Source organism: Bos taurus, chromosome 4 (assembly GCF_002263795.3).
Source record: "Bos taurus isolate L1 Dominette 01449 registration number 42190680 breed Hereford chromosome 4, ARS-UCD2.0, whole genome shotgun sequence".
Taxonomy (NCBI): Eukaryota; Metazoa; Chordata; class Mammalia; order Artiodactyla; family Bovidae; genus Bos; species Bos taurus.
In genome coordinates, this window is record NC_037331.1 from 8,274,989 (window position 1) to 8,292,159 (window position 17,171).

At 39.0% G+C, this 17,171-nt stretch overlaps 1 protein-coding gene across 13 annotated transcripts in view; it reads left to right on the forward strand.

Moving 5' to 3' along the window:
• The window catches only part of CDK14 (cyclin dependent kinase 14), a 678,396-nt gene that overhangs the window by 336,883 nt on the left and 324,342 nt on the right, over positions 1 to 17,171 (forward strand). The window lies entirely within an intron of this gene.

Sequence of the window (17,171 nt, forward strand, 5' to 3'; positions counted from 1 at the left end):
ATCCAGCTTCAACAATTATTGTCAAACCTGAATTTTAAACCTCTGGACAGTTTCAGAGCATCATAAAATACATTCAGTAGTGTTTGTTGTCAGAAATCTAAGGGCATTGTTAACCTTTCCAAAAATGACTGTTGTTTCAAAAATTCTAAAGGAAGACACTGATGCCAGTTTAAAAGTGGAGGTCCTGGCCTCGCCCCATAGTAAGTCATCCCTCCCTGAAAGGTTTTGAGATTGGCCTCTTGAGCGCCAAAGGGGAACAGAACTGCTGTGTCCTGCTTGTTGGTCTGATGTGTCTGCGCTGCCCGTGCTCTCTGTCACATTGGCATGCAGAGTTGATTCCCAGCATCAGGAGCGCTGATGGCAGCATGATCTGTTGACATTGCATTGCCTCAATTATTTTTGGATACATATTCTGATTAGAAATTTGTTCCATTAAGAGTGGAATGGAAATATTACCCTTGGGACGTAAGGACGCCTGAGATTGAGATACGGGCTTTTCCAGAATATGATTATCTTTTCTCACTCCACCAACCCCCCCGAGAAATAAAAGAGAGCAGGAAATGTTTATTGCTTATTTCAAGGTTAGGAGAGTGTTCAGTATGTTTGGAATTAATCTACTCTTGCATTTTGTATATTCTTTTCTTGTAAAATTGAAACAAAAGTTAACATCGTTGGTGATATATTGCAAGACATTTTTTGTTCTTTTCTTATTTGTGAAAATTATGAAACTGTGTGTGTGTATGTGAGCTAGAAAGTTGTTTGTTGTCAAGTTTTAGCATCAGAATAATACTAGGTGGCTAGATGTAAAGTGTTTCAGTTCAGGGTAGAAAATGATGATGAGAGAAGAGGTGTGGAGGAGAGAAGATTTGCAGTTCCTCAAATTCAAGGTCATTATGTTCACCATGAACATATTTTTTTAGTTTGTTGATATTAGTATTAAACTAAGAAGAATTCATAGTGATTTTCTTCTGTTATCTTAATATATAGTATACGGTATATGTTTACATAATTTATTGTATTGAACATTTAATTTTGCTGAACATGGTTTTCTTGTGTATTTATAGAATGCATTTTTTATTAACTTTATTTTGTCTGTATAACTAGGGGAATAATAGGATTGTATCTAAGTGCTTACTAGGGATTATTTTTTAATTTTATGATGACTTTTTTATTATAATGGGTAAATTCATGTTAAAGGATTCTTACGAATCTTTAAAACTAACATTTTGTAATAGATTCAGAAATAAATTGAAATGTAATTTTAAACAACTTAGAAAACTTTTTAGAAAAGGAGAAAAATCTAGAGACTATGAACTACTCTGAGATTACAAATGTTAACATTTTTATTGTATATTTTCCCACTGTTTCTCCTCATTCTTTCTTTCTTCTTCCATTTATTATGTAATCCTCAAAAGAAGAAACCCACACTGTTTTGTAAGCAGTTTTCACTTAGGAATATGTCATGGACATTTTCTCATCTTATTCAATATGAAAAAAACCATTTGTTACAATGTAGATTTTCCCTTAATGGCCACAACCTCGGCCTTTTACTCAGTCCCCCATCGCCGAACGTTTTGGTTCTTTCTAATCGTCACGGTTATGTGCCGTCCCGCTGTTGAATGTCCTTGCAGAGCAAGCTGGCTGTACTCCAGCTGCAGTGCTGAGTGTTTTAAAGTGTTTGACCAGAGTGCTCTGCAGAAAGGTTGAACCTCAGTGTCACAGACGGAGTCTTCTTGCCTGGAACACAGACTTGGCATGCGTCCTGTGCACAGAGTGTAATGAGCGAGACTCACTCACCAAATGACAATTTCCTCCAATTAATTGTGCATCATTTTTGTCTTTTAATTTAAGACATGCAATTAACTGTGATTTACTGCGCTTGGGCACGTGTCTGGGTCTCAGATGAAGGCAGTACAGTGGAAGCCGTGGAGGAGCTAGACAGTCAAAATGGGACGGTTCCAGGCAGCAGAACAATTAGAAACACCGGGTCTTAATTCAGTTTGATGTGTCAAGAGCCATAGCAGCGGTTCCTTTGTCCTACCTTTTTCTCTCATGTGAAAAATACCATCATATTTTGATTAGAAGAGACAGAAGGAATCTGTATGAGCGTAATTCTTGTATTGTTAATGCTATTTTTATTAGAGAAAATATATGGGGTGGGGGGGGGACAAACACTAAAATTTACTGAGTTTATTGTGTGTGCCAGACCCTTAGAAATTCTTATTTCATTGTCTCATAAACCTAGGAAGTTATTCTAACCTACACTTTGGAGAGAGCCAAGATATTCAGAGAGGGTTAGAAATTTGCCCAAGCTTGACTGTATGAGGGTAGCTGCTCACAAAACTGGAATTCAGATGCTTGATCCATATCTTTCAAATTCAGGTGGCCCAGGGTCTTTATATTTATTTACATAGATATTTTACCTTATAAAACTGCCTAATCTTCCAATAAATTATTGATCATCACATGTGTTTATATTTATATATCAGTACTATTATTAACCAATGGCAAATTATTAACCATTATATGTGCTTTCTACATACAACAAATATGACACTCATGCTATGAATATAGATTGCACTAATACCCCCCAAAAAATGCATCACATAATTTAATGAACATTTTGTCATTTGTAGTGAGTAGTAGTAATTCAGTAGTGAGTGATTTCATCCTTAGTCCTTTGGAGCTTTTTCCTACTGGACAAAGTAAACCAGAAGATAATTTACCTGCTGGACAAAGTACCCAGATGATAATTTATATGTAAACCCATTCAGATTTAAACAGAATGCAGTTCTGAATTCCAGTTGGTCAAAGTACTGTACTGTTTTTTTTTTCTTGTAAACAAAGTCATATTGAAGCACTTACCTGAGACTTATTTTCTATATGCATTTGGAAATAAGTAAATTATACATGGTTTAGAATCACTGTGTTTTCCTAATGCAGAAGTTTGTCCCATCTGTATATAATAAGATAATAAAATTGTGTAGAATACAGATTCATTTCTAAAAACGGGTTCATCTTTACATTATCTTTGGGAAAAAATATTTGAAACCCCAAATGTGTCCACACATCAGAACCTCTTACTTAGCTTTTCCCATTTCCTGGAACACTGTTCTCCCTGCTTCTCACATGGCTGACTCCTTCTCATCACACAGCTGATAGATCCTATATTACTTTTTCAAAAAGATCACCTCTTGAGAATTCCCTGGTGGTCCAGTGGTTACGATTCCACATTTTCATTGCTGAGGGTTTGATCCCTGGTCAGGGAACTAAGATCCTGCAAACTGTGACATGGCCAAAAAAATTTTTTTTTAATAAATAAATGAAATATTTTTTTAAAAGGCCACCTTTCCAAAATCATCCAGTTCAACTTCTTCAATAGCACTTACGGTGCACTGAAATAATTTTGTCATTTGTTTATCTGTTAATTTTTGGCTTGTACTATTTGATTGTAAATCCCATAAGGTCAGGGACTGGGCCTGTCTTGCTCACTCTTGTCTCTGCTATGTCTGGAACCTTAGAGGTGCTCAGGAAATACTGCCTGAATGAAGAAACAATATGTGTAACAAAATTGAGTATTAGTGTAAAGACCAAGACCCACCTGCATTTCCCAATTTTTGCTTGATTCACTTTAGCAAACCAGCAGTTTACAAATTAATTCTCTCTTCATGAGTCCTGTCCTGGCTGGGCACGGTTGAGAGAGCAGATAGAGTTAGATGACCTGAGTATTGAGAGTGTGGGAACCTCAGGAGCGTATCGAGGCTCTTACACATCAGCCTTGTATACCTGCTTGGTATTATTGTATTTGTAACCTCAGGCTGCAGAAATAAACACTCAGTGAATATAAACATGTACAAAAGATGTATAAGATTTGACGTTCCTACTCTACAGACCTTAAATGATTGATTGTACTATTGTTGAGAGCAAAGCGTATTGAGCCTTGAATTAAGAGGCCTGACTCTATAAGTAGCTTTTGTCTATAACTGTCTATAACTAGCTTATGACTTCAAGCTAGTTTTCCCCTCTGAGCTTTATACTCCTCAACTAAAAAATAAGTGCATTGAACAGATACTAAGATTCTTCTCAGTGCTGTTTTTATTTATGTTGTACATTTCTGAAATGAATTTATTTTCTAATGATCAGGTATTCACTGGTGGGTAAAAATCAGTTGAGTGAATCCCTAACCAGTGCTACACGTCCCTTCCTAGGACCTCATTTTTTATTCTGGTTTCTGGAAATTCAAGTAGGTGAGAATCCGACTTTTGTGATATGCGTTGAGATCACATTAAAAGAAAACTGTTGAAGTGTGACAAGTAAATGTACAAACTCACCAAGAAACTAATGTCCATTTGCAGTATGATAGTATGAAAACTAAAAAGATATGTTTCCATGTAAACGAGATTAAAGCAAAATAGATGAGTCTGTAGAGTAGCAGCTTCTTGCAATTTTTGCAAGAAGATGATGGTGTCACACACATTTTCCAGCCATTCTTCTGCTATTGTACGGGGTCATGGCCTTGCTCTGGGGCTTCCCAGGTGGCTCAGTGGTAAAGATTCCACCTGCCAATGCAGAAGATGCAGATGTGCGAGTTTGATCCCTGGGTTGAGGAGTTCCCCTGGAGGAGGAAATGACAACCCACTCCAATATTCTTGCCTGGAGAATCCCCAAGGACAGAGGGGCCTGGCAGGCTACAGTCCATGGGGTTGCAAAGAGAAGGACACAACTGAGCGACTAAGCATGCATGCATGCATGCACAGCCTTGCTGCATGGAAAGACAGCTGGGTTAAATTTGCCTCTGAGAAAAAAAAGACAGTGCAAACTCTGTGATACAAGCATTTAAGGTCTTGGATTATTTTACTGGCTTTCCTAACACAGGAACAGAGTTAAACAGTTCTGTGGTTTTAATCAAGTAAAATTACACAGGTCTCTTTCCCAGCAGAGGTCTAAAAATATGACCTTCCTCATGTTGGTAGTTTCCTCCTCCAGGCTGTTCCTTGACTTGATTTGAGAAAGGAAATTATTATAAATCACATTTTAGATTAATTTGCAGAACACTCCAGAGATGTAACTCTGCAGAGGCCATGGTGAGTGCAGGGTTTGTTTGTAATCTGCCTCTCAGAATTCATGTAGAGAATAGTAGAGAACAGAAAGAAGTCAAGAGTAGCATCTATCAACTTGATAAAATCTAAAGTCTCTGAATAAGAGCCTGTTAGTCCCCAAATTATAAACTTTTAACTGTTTTTTTGTCATTAGCATATACAATTTGGGATTCCCAGATGTTACTAGTAGTAAAGAACCCACGTGCCGATGCAGGAGATGTAAGAGACGGGGTTCAATCCTGGGGTCACAAAGATCCCCTGGAGAAGAGCATGGCAGCCCACTTCATGCTCTGTCTTTTCTGCCTTGTTTCCGTTAGTATGATGATCTCTAAGTCTGCCCATGTTTCTTCAAATGGCATTATTTCATCCTTTTGGGGGCTAAGAGTCCACTGTATAGATATACCACATCATCTTTATTTATCCATCTGTCGATGGACACTGGGTTGCTTCCATGTCTGGCTACTGTGAATAGTGCTTCTGTGAACATTAGGGTGCATGTGTATTTTCAAATTAGAGTTTTCCCAGGATATATACGCCCAGGAGTGGGATTGCAGGATCGTATGACAACTCTTTTTAGCTTTATGAGGGAACTTCATGCTGGTTTCTATACTGGCTGTACCAGTTTACATTTTTATCAACACTACAGGGTAAGAATTAATTTTTAATGGGATAATGATGGTCATTCTGAGTAGTGTGAGGTGGTACCTCATAACAGTTTTGATCTGCCTTTCTCTAATAAGTAACAATGTTGAGCATCTTTTCATGTGCCTGTTGACCATCTGTATGCCTTCTTTGGAGAAATGTCTATTTAGTTCCTCCACCCATTTTTTGATTGGGTTGTTTGTTTTTGATTGTGCTATATGAACTCTGTATATTTTGGAAATTAACTCCTTGTCAGTCACATCATTTACAAATGTTTTCTCCCATTCTATAGATTGGCTTTTCATTTTATTTATGGTTTCCCTTGCAATACAAGAGTTTGTCCATTTGATTAGGTATTATTTATTTTTGCTTTTATTTCTATTGCCTTGGGAAACTGACCTAAGAAAACACTGGACAAATTGTGTTGGAGAATGTTTTGCCTGTGTTCTCTTCTAGGAGTTTTATAGTGTGATGCCTTATATTTAAGTCTCTAAATGGACTTTACTTTCAAGAGCAATTTTAGATTCACAGTAAAGTTGAATGGAAAGCAGAGAGGATTTCCATATACCTCCTGCACTCACACATGCATAGCCTCTTCCGTTACCAACATCCCCCACCAGAGTGTTAACACTTGTTACAATTGATGAACCTACATGAACACAGCAGTATCACCCAAAGTTCATACTTTACATTAGGGTTCACTCTTGATGTACCTCCTCAGTTTTGACAGATTATAACGCCATGTAATATATTTGCCATTATTATATCATAGAGAAGAGTTTCGCTGCCCTAAAAATTGTCTAAAAACTTAGCTATATTTTTTAAGTTGTAAATGGGAACAAGAGAGAAACTTATATAAAATGCAATTAATAAGCATATTCTCCTCTATATATGACAAATCTCTCTGTTCAATCACCATAAAGCATATTGAAGCAATGTGGTGAGGGGTTGATTGCTAAGAATGGCAGCTTCAAACTCCATGGAAATGAGAAAATTCAAAAGTGTTAGTTCATTTTTAGCCAAATCATGCATGTGAGGTAATGAGACATCTTAAAATGCAGAACAGACGCTTCAAATAGGGCTGATCATCTCATTCTCTACTCTTGATGGAAACCTGCTGGGCAAAAAGATTTCAATATGCAAAATATTTTTTGTTCTGTACAATATGAGGGCAGATTTGTTGGCAGCAAGTCAGATAAGGAATGCAGACTGAGTTGAAATACACCAATATATCTTTTAAAAATCTACATATGAGATGACTGGAACCCTAAGGGTTGTCAGTGATGACCAGAGTGGAAGTATTATGTGATGTCAAGAATAGCACTGTAATGAAATTTAGAATTAGGTAGCACTCACTTGCTATTTATGGAGAAGGAAATGGCAACCCACTCCAGTGTTCTTGCCTGGAGAATCCCAGGGACAGGGGAGCCTGGTGGGCTGCTGTTTGTGGGGTTGCACAGAGTCAGACATGACTGAGGAGACTTAGCAGCAGCAGCAGCAGCAGCACTTGCTATTTAAGACAACTGTGATTACACTTGAACATGAGTTTTCATAATCGTTAGGTAAGTGTAGAAGTCATTGATGTCCCTTATTTATGGATCTCCCTTTATCTTCTGCTCTTTGCCTTCCAAGAAGCATTTTAAAATACAGCCAAAGTCAAACTTGACTGATACATGCATCAATACTCTGATTTATTCTAGTATCGTGGATGACAGTGAGTCATTGCAGGCGAAGGCATATGTTTTCTAAAAATTTACTGGAAGCAAGAAAAGCTTACCATCTACTATGAAAAATCCAAGATATACTGTAAATTCTGTAGGTTAGACATACTTGAAAATCTTGTGATTTTGATTGTTTTTGTGCTTTAATACTATCAGTTCAATATTAGTTTGCTTTCCTCTTGTTTGCTAAAGATTATTAAAATGCTGTATGTGTTGGTTTATTACTTTTGAAATAGTGCACATTCATATTCATATATACAACCCACAACTACACACAGTGATAAAAAGGAAAAAGGCCAGATACAGGAGAGTACAGAAGAGTACATGTTGTAAGATTCTACTTACATAGAAGGCTTCCCTGGTGGCTCGGTTGGTAAAGAATCCACCTGCAATATAGGAGACTGACCTCAGGAGACCCAGGTTTGATCCCTGAGAAATCCCAAGGACAAAGGAGCCTGATGGGCTGTAGTCTCTGGGGTCGCAAGAGTCAGACATGACTTAGCAACTAAACCACCACCACTTATATAAAGAGTGAAAACAGACAAAAGCTAATCAATACTGTTAGATATCAAGACAGGGATTCCCCCTTGGGGGTGAGTAGTGACTGGAAGTAGGGGAGGGCTGAACAAAAGAGGGGTTTCCAGGGGAGGTCATGAATATGTACTTTAATAATAATTATTCAGATAACATTCAATGAAGAACATATGTATTTTGGAAAAATAATTCCCTTCTCACCTTGAATGGTTTCTTCCATTACAATAGATAATCATAGAAAGCTCAGGCCTTCTTTGCATTTTAATGAAAGAATAAAGTACTGCTGCTGCTGCTAAGTCGCTTCAGTCGTGTCCGACTCTGTGTGACCCCATAGACGGCAGCCCACCAGGCTCCGCCATCCCTGGGATTCTCCAGGCAAGAACAATGGAGTGGATTGCCATTTCCTTCTCCAATGTGTGAGTGAAAAGTGAAAGTGAAGTCGCTCAGTCGTGTCCAACTAGTAGCGACCCCATGGACTGCAGCCTTCCAGGCTCCTCCGTCCATGAGATTTTCTAGGCAAGAGTACTGGAGTGGCTTGCCATTGCCTTCTCTGGAATAAACTACTAGACAATTAAAAAATTTTTTTAAAAAAGCAATTAAGAGCTAATTTGCTGAGGAAATTCAGTTACATGTCTGGAAAGGTATGTTAATTTTATCACATACTTTAAATATGGAGGAGGAAATGGCAACCCACTCCAGTATTCTTGCCTGGAAAATCCCATGGACAGAGAGGCCTGGCGGGCTACAGTCCATGGAGTCACAAAGAGTCGGACACAACTGAGCATGCATGCATGTCTGTATGCATAAGATAACCTTGTTGTGTGTAATCAAGGCTGCAGATCTGAGATAGTGTAACCTTTTTCAGAAGTTCAAACTTTAAAAATGGAGCATCTGTCTAGTACATATCTGTCAAGTTATTTGACATTCTAATTTTTAATCTGAAAAGATAACTGATATGAAAGGCAAATTGAAGTGTTTCTTCTAGTTTTGAAGTAGAAGTGTCAGCTAAAGAAATCAGTTGAGTGAAACAACAAACAGCCCATCCTAAGTATGGAAAAAGAGTGCTGAGGACCAGCCCAGAATCGTGAACTGATGGGCAGTGGGTGAGAGAGGTCAATGAATGGGCTAAATTGAGTGCTCTCAGCAAGAGAATGGAAATCGTGAACTGATGGGCAGTGGGTGAGAGAGGTCAATGAATTGGCTAAATTGAGTGCCCTCAGCAAGAGAATGGGACAACAGGGCATGAGAAAAGTTGGAAGATTCTGAAAAGTTACCAGTCAGCTCTCCACATACTTAAAATAAGTTATGAGCATCTAATGAGAATCACTAATACGAAGATTATAAGAACAATACAAAATAAATATGATATGCAAGTATTTGGTGACAGAATTGGAAGCAGAGTATGGTGTTTTTGTTGAAGTCATCATCTAGCTTTTGACTGAATCATATCACTGAGAAAGTTTTGTTCTTTTTGTTTTTCAGAATAAAGATAACTCTAAGGGGAAGGTTGAAATCTGTTGTAATTGTATAATTAAAAAGGAAAACCTGACATTCACATTTACAGAAATTTTTTATTTTAGATTTTTCTCTGGATTTTGAAGGAACCCCTCATTATCTAGTCCAAACTCCCCTCATTTCAAAATGTATATTCTTTGGCCCAGAGGTGAAAACCCAAGTGAGCATCATGCCTGTTACTTGGCAAGTGTTGTGTTAAGTTATTATTAATATTGGGCTGCAGGGAGATCCAAGCAGTCCATCCAAAGGAAATCAATCCTGAATGTTCATTAGAAGGATGATGCCGAAGCTCCAATACTGTGGCCACCTGATGTGAAGAGCTGACTCATTGGAAAAGACCCTTATGCTGGGAAACGTTGAAGGCAGGAGGAGGAGGGGATGACAGAGGATGAGATGATTGGATGGCACCACTGACTTAATGGACCTGAGTTTGAGCAAACTCTGGGAGATGGTGAAGGACAGGGAGGCCTGGCGTGCTGCAGTCCATGGGGTTGCAAAGAGTTGGACACGACTGAGCAACTGAACCAGGCCAAGTATTATTATAACCAGTGTCTCTACAGCCCTAGTGTAGTTTCCAACAGGCTATTGATAACTTAGCACATGTGTGGATGGTCTTAGCCCCCAAATACATGAGAAGGTACAAGTGCTAACCAGATATCCAGGTCAAAGTAACCTTTGGCAACCTGATGACCTGAATCAGCTGAACAGTGAGACCATTCCATACTAAACACTGGAACTCGGACATGTGTCTTGAGGAAACTGAAAGAAACAGCACAAAGAACATAGCTCACAGCAGACTCGTAGAAAGGCTTGTTGGAAATATAAATTGGAATAAAGGCTTGGTGATTTATGAATTAGAAGGAGCTACTTTCTTTCATTATATTCCTGGGATAAATTAAAGCATTGAGAAGCCCTGTGGACAAACAAAGGCTGAATTGATTTGAACGATGTTCCCCTTTAATAACAACTCAGCAGTTCAGTTCAGTTCAGTCGCTCAGTCGTGTCCAACTCTTTGCGACTCTATGAACCGCAGCACGCCAGGCCTCCCTGTCCATCACCAACTTCCAGAGTCCACCCAAACTCATGTCCATTGAGTCGGTGATGCCATCCAACCATCTCATCCTCTGTCATCCCCTTCTCCTCCTGCCCTCAATCTTTTCAAATGAGTCAGCTCTTTGCATCAGATGGCCAAAGTATTGGAGTTTCAGCTTCAGCATCAGTCCTTCCAATGAACACCCAGGACTGATCTCCTTTAGGATGGACTGGTTGGATCTCTTTGCAGTCCAAGGGACTCTCAAGAGTCTTCTCCAACACCACAGTTCAAAAGCATCAATTCTTCAGCACTCAGCTTTCTTTACAGTCCAACTCTCTCATCCATACATGACTACTGGAAAAACCATAGCCTTGACTAGACAGAACTTTGTTGGCAAAGTAATGTCTCTGCTTTTTAATATGCTGTCTAGGTTGGTCATAACTTTCCTTCCAAGGAGCAAGCAGTACTAGGTTAAAGATGCCCTTGATACCGCCCCCACCCCCACCAGTGGGAGGAGTCTCTTGTTCAAATCTTACCTTTTCCAAAGGCTGGAAAGAAACAGTACACAACTGCAGGGCAGATGGAGCTGTAACAGAAGTACTAATTAAAATGTTGGGTCGGACAGAGAAGACTCTTTCCATGGACATGAATAAACCCACATCAAGAAACAAAATAAAGACAAATATTCCAGAATGGTTAGGGTGCAGATTCTGCAGTCAGATGCCTGAGTTTGAATCCTGTCCCTGCTGTTTACAAATTGTGAGTTACTCGAGTTCTCTGCCTTAATCTGTTTGAAAGTGAAGCTAACGATGGTGATACTAAATTATAAGAATTAAAGCAGTTGATACTGTAAGTCATTTAAAGACAGTGTGTGGCTTGTAGACTGTTCATATAAATGTCATGTTTATTTATAATCTTTAGGGTTGCTGCTGCTGCTGCTAAGTCACTTCAGTCTTTAGGTTGAGGATTTTTTAATTAAAAACGTTTAAAAATTTTTATTAGACTTTCTTCATATATGTTTTTAAGATATAATTTTCAAATGTTAAATTCCATGTACAGTTGTTACAAAATATTTGCTACATACCCCATCTTCTTTTTTATCCATTTATCTGTTCATGGACATCTAGGCTGCTTCTGTGTTTCAGTTCTAGTGAGGTGGCTGAACCTAGAGCCTGTTATACAGAAGGAGAAAAACAAATATAGTATATGATGGCATATGTATGGAATCTCTAAAAATGGTGTTGAAGGAACCTGTTTGCAGGCGATGCAGATGTAGAGAATGGACTTGCAGACACAGTGGGGGAGGGCGAGGGTGGGAGGAAAGGAGAGGTGGCGTCAATGCATGTACGCTATCAGGTGTAAGATGGAGAGATGGAGAGCAGCTGCTGCATAGCACAGGGGCCAGCCTGCCGCTCTGTGATGAGATGGGAGAGCAGGAAGGCAGGGAGGAGAATGTATGCACGGTTATAGCTGATGTGTATTGCTGTATGGCAGAAAGTAACACAGCATTGTAAGAATTAAAAAGAAAAACATCTTTACTATACACACTGTGTTTGCAGCCAGCCCTATGCCCAGGAGCTTATGTCTCCCCTCTCCTCGCAGCCCCCACTGGCAAGCCCTCGTTTGTTCTCTGTACCTATGAGTGTTTCTTTTTTGTTTTGTTCACTAGTTTGTGGTAGTTTTAAAATTCCACATGTCACATATAAGTCATATCGTACAGTATTTGTCTTTCTTTGTCTGACTTAATTCACTTAGCGTAATACCCTCCAACTCCATCCATGTTGATGCAGTTGGCAACATTTCATTCTTTTTTATAGCTGAGTTATATTCCATTGTGTGTGTTTGTGTGAGTATGACATCTTTATCTATTCATCTGTTGATGGACACTTAGGTTGGGTTTAGAGGTTAAGTGTTCAAAATGTGTTTATTTTTAATTTTTCCCCCCTAAAATATACAACATGATTTCTTGCTTTCTTAAACAAGGATGTAATGTGGACTGTTATTCACTAGTTCATTCAACAGATTTTTACTGAGTGCCTGCTGTATACTCAGCGGTATGCTTGTGGCTCAGTGCACAGTGGGAAAGCAAGGCAATGTGGTTTTTGCAATCCCACTCTAAGCTTTCCTTACCATTTACAAATTAATGTTAAAAATTTCCTGTGGCTTGTATTTCAGATTAAAGAATATCTCTATGACAGTGCCATTCACAATGTCACTATCACTCTATCACAGTGCTTCCCTGAGAAGGGGACTTAGGATAATTTAATAAAAGGGAATTATTACCGTGATAAAAAAATTTTATCATAGATTTGTAGTACTAGGGCCATTCTTTGAGGAAAAGATTATACTTCATGTTAATTCCTTTAAGAGGTTGAACTTTGTTAATCAACCAAAAATTCACCAGTATTATACATTATCTCTTCATAAGCAGCATCTGAGTGCTTCTGTCAAATATTTCATTAGGAGAGACCTGTGAGATGAGAAAACTTTGCAAATCACAAGAAAAATAAGTCTTAATGAAACGTATCACTGCACCTTAGTGTACAGTTCAGTAAAGAAATGAGTAAACCCTCGAAATGTCTAGAATGAAGACTACTTCTGTGCGCTGTCACTGTTCGTAGTCTCTTAGAAGATAATCTTGCTGGAGAAATTGCTTTCAGATTATCATAGAATCTTAATGCAAAATGGCATACTGTTTTTTTAAGGGTCTTCAGAGGTTTGCTGCTCTGTAAAACAGTGAAAGTAGTTGGTAAGAAAACTATGTGTAACCATTATAAAATGTATTCTGAGACCTGGCAGTTTTCTGAAAGTTAGACTTGATGTCAAAGTTCATTTGACCAGTCTTCTAAAATCTTAAGAGGAAATACAGACAACAGAAATTTGTGTAAATACAGGAGTATACTTGTAATTTTCAAAAAGGAGTATGTGTAGATTGTCAAAATAAATGATTTGAGATAATGTTAGATTCCTTAGCTCATTGAGAAATCAAGTGCATGTATCTTCATTCCAATAAAAATATCAATACCCTACATTTCGTATCAGCCTCAGCTATGACAGCAAACTTAGTCACTTCTTAAATTTTAGGAATTGTTTTTTAGGTTTTTTTGTAAGTGACTTGCCTGTGGTCTGCTTTGGATATGGGCCTCTGTCCTGTGCAGAGTTGAAACTGAGGAGGATCATTTTGCCTAGAACAAGAATGTAGAAGTTGCTGCAGACTCCAGAGTCTGAAAGCATTCTTATTTTTTAATATTAAATTTAACATTTGGAAGCATACTGGTAGTTGCATGGGGCTTCCCTGGTGGCTCAGATGGCAACGAATCTGCTTGCAATGTGGGAGCCTGGGTTCAGTCCCTGGGTCAGGAAGATCCCTTGGAGAAGGGAATGGGTACCTGCTCCAGTTTTCTTTCCTGGAGAATTCCATGGACAGAGGAGCCTGGCAGGCTACAGTCCTTGGGTCACAGAGTCAGACACGACTGAATGACTAATGGTTGAATCATTGAAACATTTTATTTGAAGACCTTGGCATTAGATTGCACTTAGGAAATGAAATTGATTCCCATCTCTGTTGTTTCTAATAATAATAATAGCAGCACTTTAAAGTTCATCAAGTGATTTCATAACTCTTATTTTGTTTTATTCTTATAGTCCTGTGTAGTGGATGGTACAGGTCTCATTACCCTCTTTTAATTATGAGAACATTGATTTGTGCTTGTAATATTAACTCAACCTGGGTATCAGAATGACTGATATTTTAACACTGGCATTTCTGTTGAGTCTATAGACAAAAATAATTTGTCTCAGAATCATTTTACGAGATCATATGACTTTTTTCTATCTTTTAAATAATGGCACAAAGAGTGTTCAAGTTGTTCAGATTGTCATTATGATCAGTGATCTTCTAAATATGACAATTATAGATAAATACATTTTGCTATCCAGCTCTTATCAATGGGAATAGGTATACATAAACTGTTTGATATCCCTCCGAGAAAAGGAAAATTTAATTCAAGTTTAAAATTGGTCTTGAATCATTAAAAGTGAAAGTGATAGTCACTCAGTCTTTTCCAACTCTTTGCAAGCCTGTGGACTATACAGTCCATGGACTTCTCTAGGCCAGAATACTGGAGTGGGTAGCCTTTCCTTTCTCCAGGGGATCTTCCCAACCCAGGGATTGAACCCAGGTCTCCTACATTGCAGGCAGATTCTTTACCAGCTGAGCCACAAGGGAAGCCCAAGATCACTGGAGGGAGTAGCCTATCCCTTCTCCAGGGGATGTTCCTGACCCTGGCATCAAACCAGGGTCTGCTGCATTGCAGGTGGATTCTTTACCAACTGAGCTATCAGGGAATGCCAAAATAATCATTAGCACTTTTGCCCACTGGCACTAAATGGTTATCTAAAACTTTAGAACAAAAACATTAAAGGCAGTAAAACATTCTACCATCTGTGTACTTGCCCTTTCATTGCCAAAGACAGAATTTCTGGAACTCAGAGAGGCATTCAAAACCAAAACCAAAACTCAAAACCTTCTTTTTAACATATGTGACACCAAGCAAGGTGTTCGTTAGACTTTAATCTGCCCCTTCCCTTCCTCTCTCCAAACTGCCCTGTCCCATTCAATCTATCAGTTCGCTGACAGTCACCATGGATGCTGGTAACATGTGACGCACATCACTGCTGTGATGGGGAAACGAGCGGAAAGAATGAGAACTACTGTTTGGTCATCTTCATAGCTGGGAATTGTTGAGAGACACAAGTGTATGATTCATTTTATTCATAAAAATATCATGCTTGGTATATTTAGAGTGATGAAAGACCAAAAAAGACTAGAGAAATACTGAAAGTGAAATTTCTTCATTTTTGTATAATATTATTTCTTGAAGGAGCCACAAATCTCCCCCAATTAGTTGGATGGCTCTTGTCTCTCTGTACACTGAGCCAGCCAGAGCCAGCTTTTGATTGCTATTTCTTTTATGGCTTCTCTAAACCTGAAGACTTTTTAAAAAAATTGTGACCCATTTAGCATTAATTAAAGAAAAATGGTTTTTAAAGTTATTAAAACTTTTCTTGGTCACATCAGTTTTGGGTGAGCTGTGTGTATTTTTCCCATTTACCCACTCCCAGTGGAATCACAGCATATATTAGCTAGTGATTAAAAGATTCTTGATCTTGCTGCAGTTAAATCTGACATTACACCTCCTAGATTTATTTCATTAAGGACAGATTTTTGGCTTGTGGATAATAAGTCGGAGAAATGTTGGTGTATTAGTTATCTTACTGCCATGCAACAAATTACCACAAAGTAAGCTTGTAAAAGCCTCTTGATGAAAATGAAAGTGGAGAGTGAAAAAGTTGGCTTTAAGCTCAACATTCAGAAAACGAAGATCATGGCATCCGGTCCCATCACTTCATGGGAAATAGATGGGAAAACAGTGGAAACAGTGTCAGACTTTATTTTTGGGGGCTCCAAAATCACTGCAGATGGTGGCTGCAGCCATGAAATTAAAAGATGCTTACTCCTTGGAAGGAAAGTTATGACCAACCTAGATAGCATATTGAAAGGCAGAGACATTACTTTGCCAACAGAGGTCTGTCTAGTCAAGGCTATGGTTTTTCCTCTGGTCATGTATGGATGCGAGAGTTGAACTGTGAAGAAAGCTGAGCACCGAAGAATTGATGCTTTTGAACTGTGGTGTTGGAGATGACTCTTGAGAGTCCCTTGGACTGCAAGGAGATCCAACCAGTCCATTCTGAAGGAGATCAGCTCTGGGATTTCTTCAGAAGGAATGATGCTAAAGCTGAAAGTCCAGTACTTTGGCCACCTCATGCGAAGTGTTGACTCATTGGAAAAGACTCTGATGCTGGGATGGATTGGGGGCAGGAGGAGAAGGGGACGACAGAGGATGAGATGGCTGGATGGCATCACTGACTTGATGGACGTGAGTCTCAGTGAACTCCAGAAGTTGGTGTTGGACAGGGAGGCCTGGCGTGCTGCGATTCATGGGGTCACAAAGAGTCAGACATGACTGAGCAACTGAACTGAACTGAGATGAACTGAAGCTTGTTAAGACTACCCAAGTTTATTATCTCACTTTTTCTGTGGATTTGGAATCTGGGCATGGCTTAGCTAGGTGCCTCTGCTCCCAGGTCTCTCACAAGGCTGCAGTCTGGGTGTCATCTGAAGGTTCTACTGGAAAAGGACCTACCCAAGTTCACATGGTTCTTGACAGAATTCAGTTCCTAGCTGTCTGTAGGACAGAGGGCCTCTCTTCCAAGCTAGCTGCAGGCCAGAAGCCACTCTCAGCTTCTTGTTTTGTGGACCTCTCCCGTGTGGCTACTTGATTCACCAAGAAAGCAATGAAGAGAGTCTGTAGCAAGCTAAAAGTTATAGTCCTATGTAAACTGAATATTATAAATGATATCTCACTGTCTACGCCATGTCCCATTTTTTAAGAAACAAGTAACAGGTTTCACCGATGCTCAAGGGCAGGAAATTCCCCAAGAGCATGAATACCAGGAGTCAGGGGATTGTGAGAACTACCTTACAGCCTGCCAACTTGATTTAAAAGTACTGTCCAGTTATTTTATGGTAGTTATGCTGTTTGATATGATTTTCCGTAAAGAGTT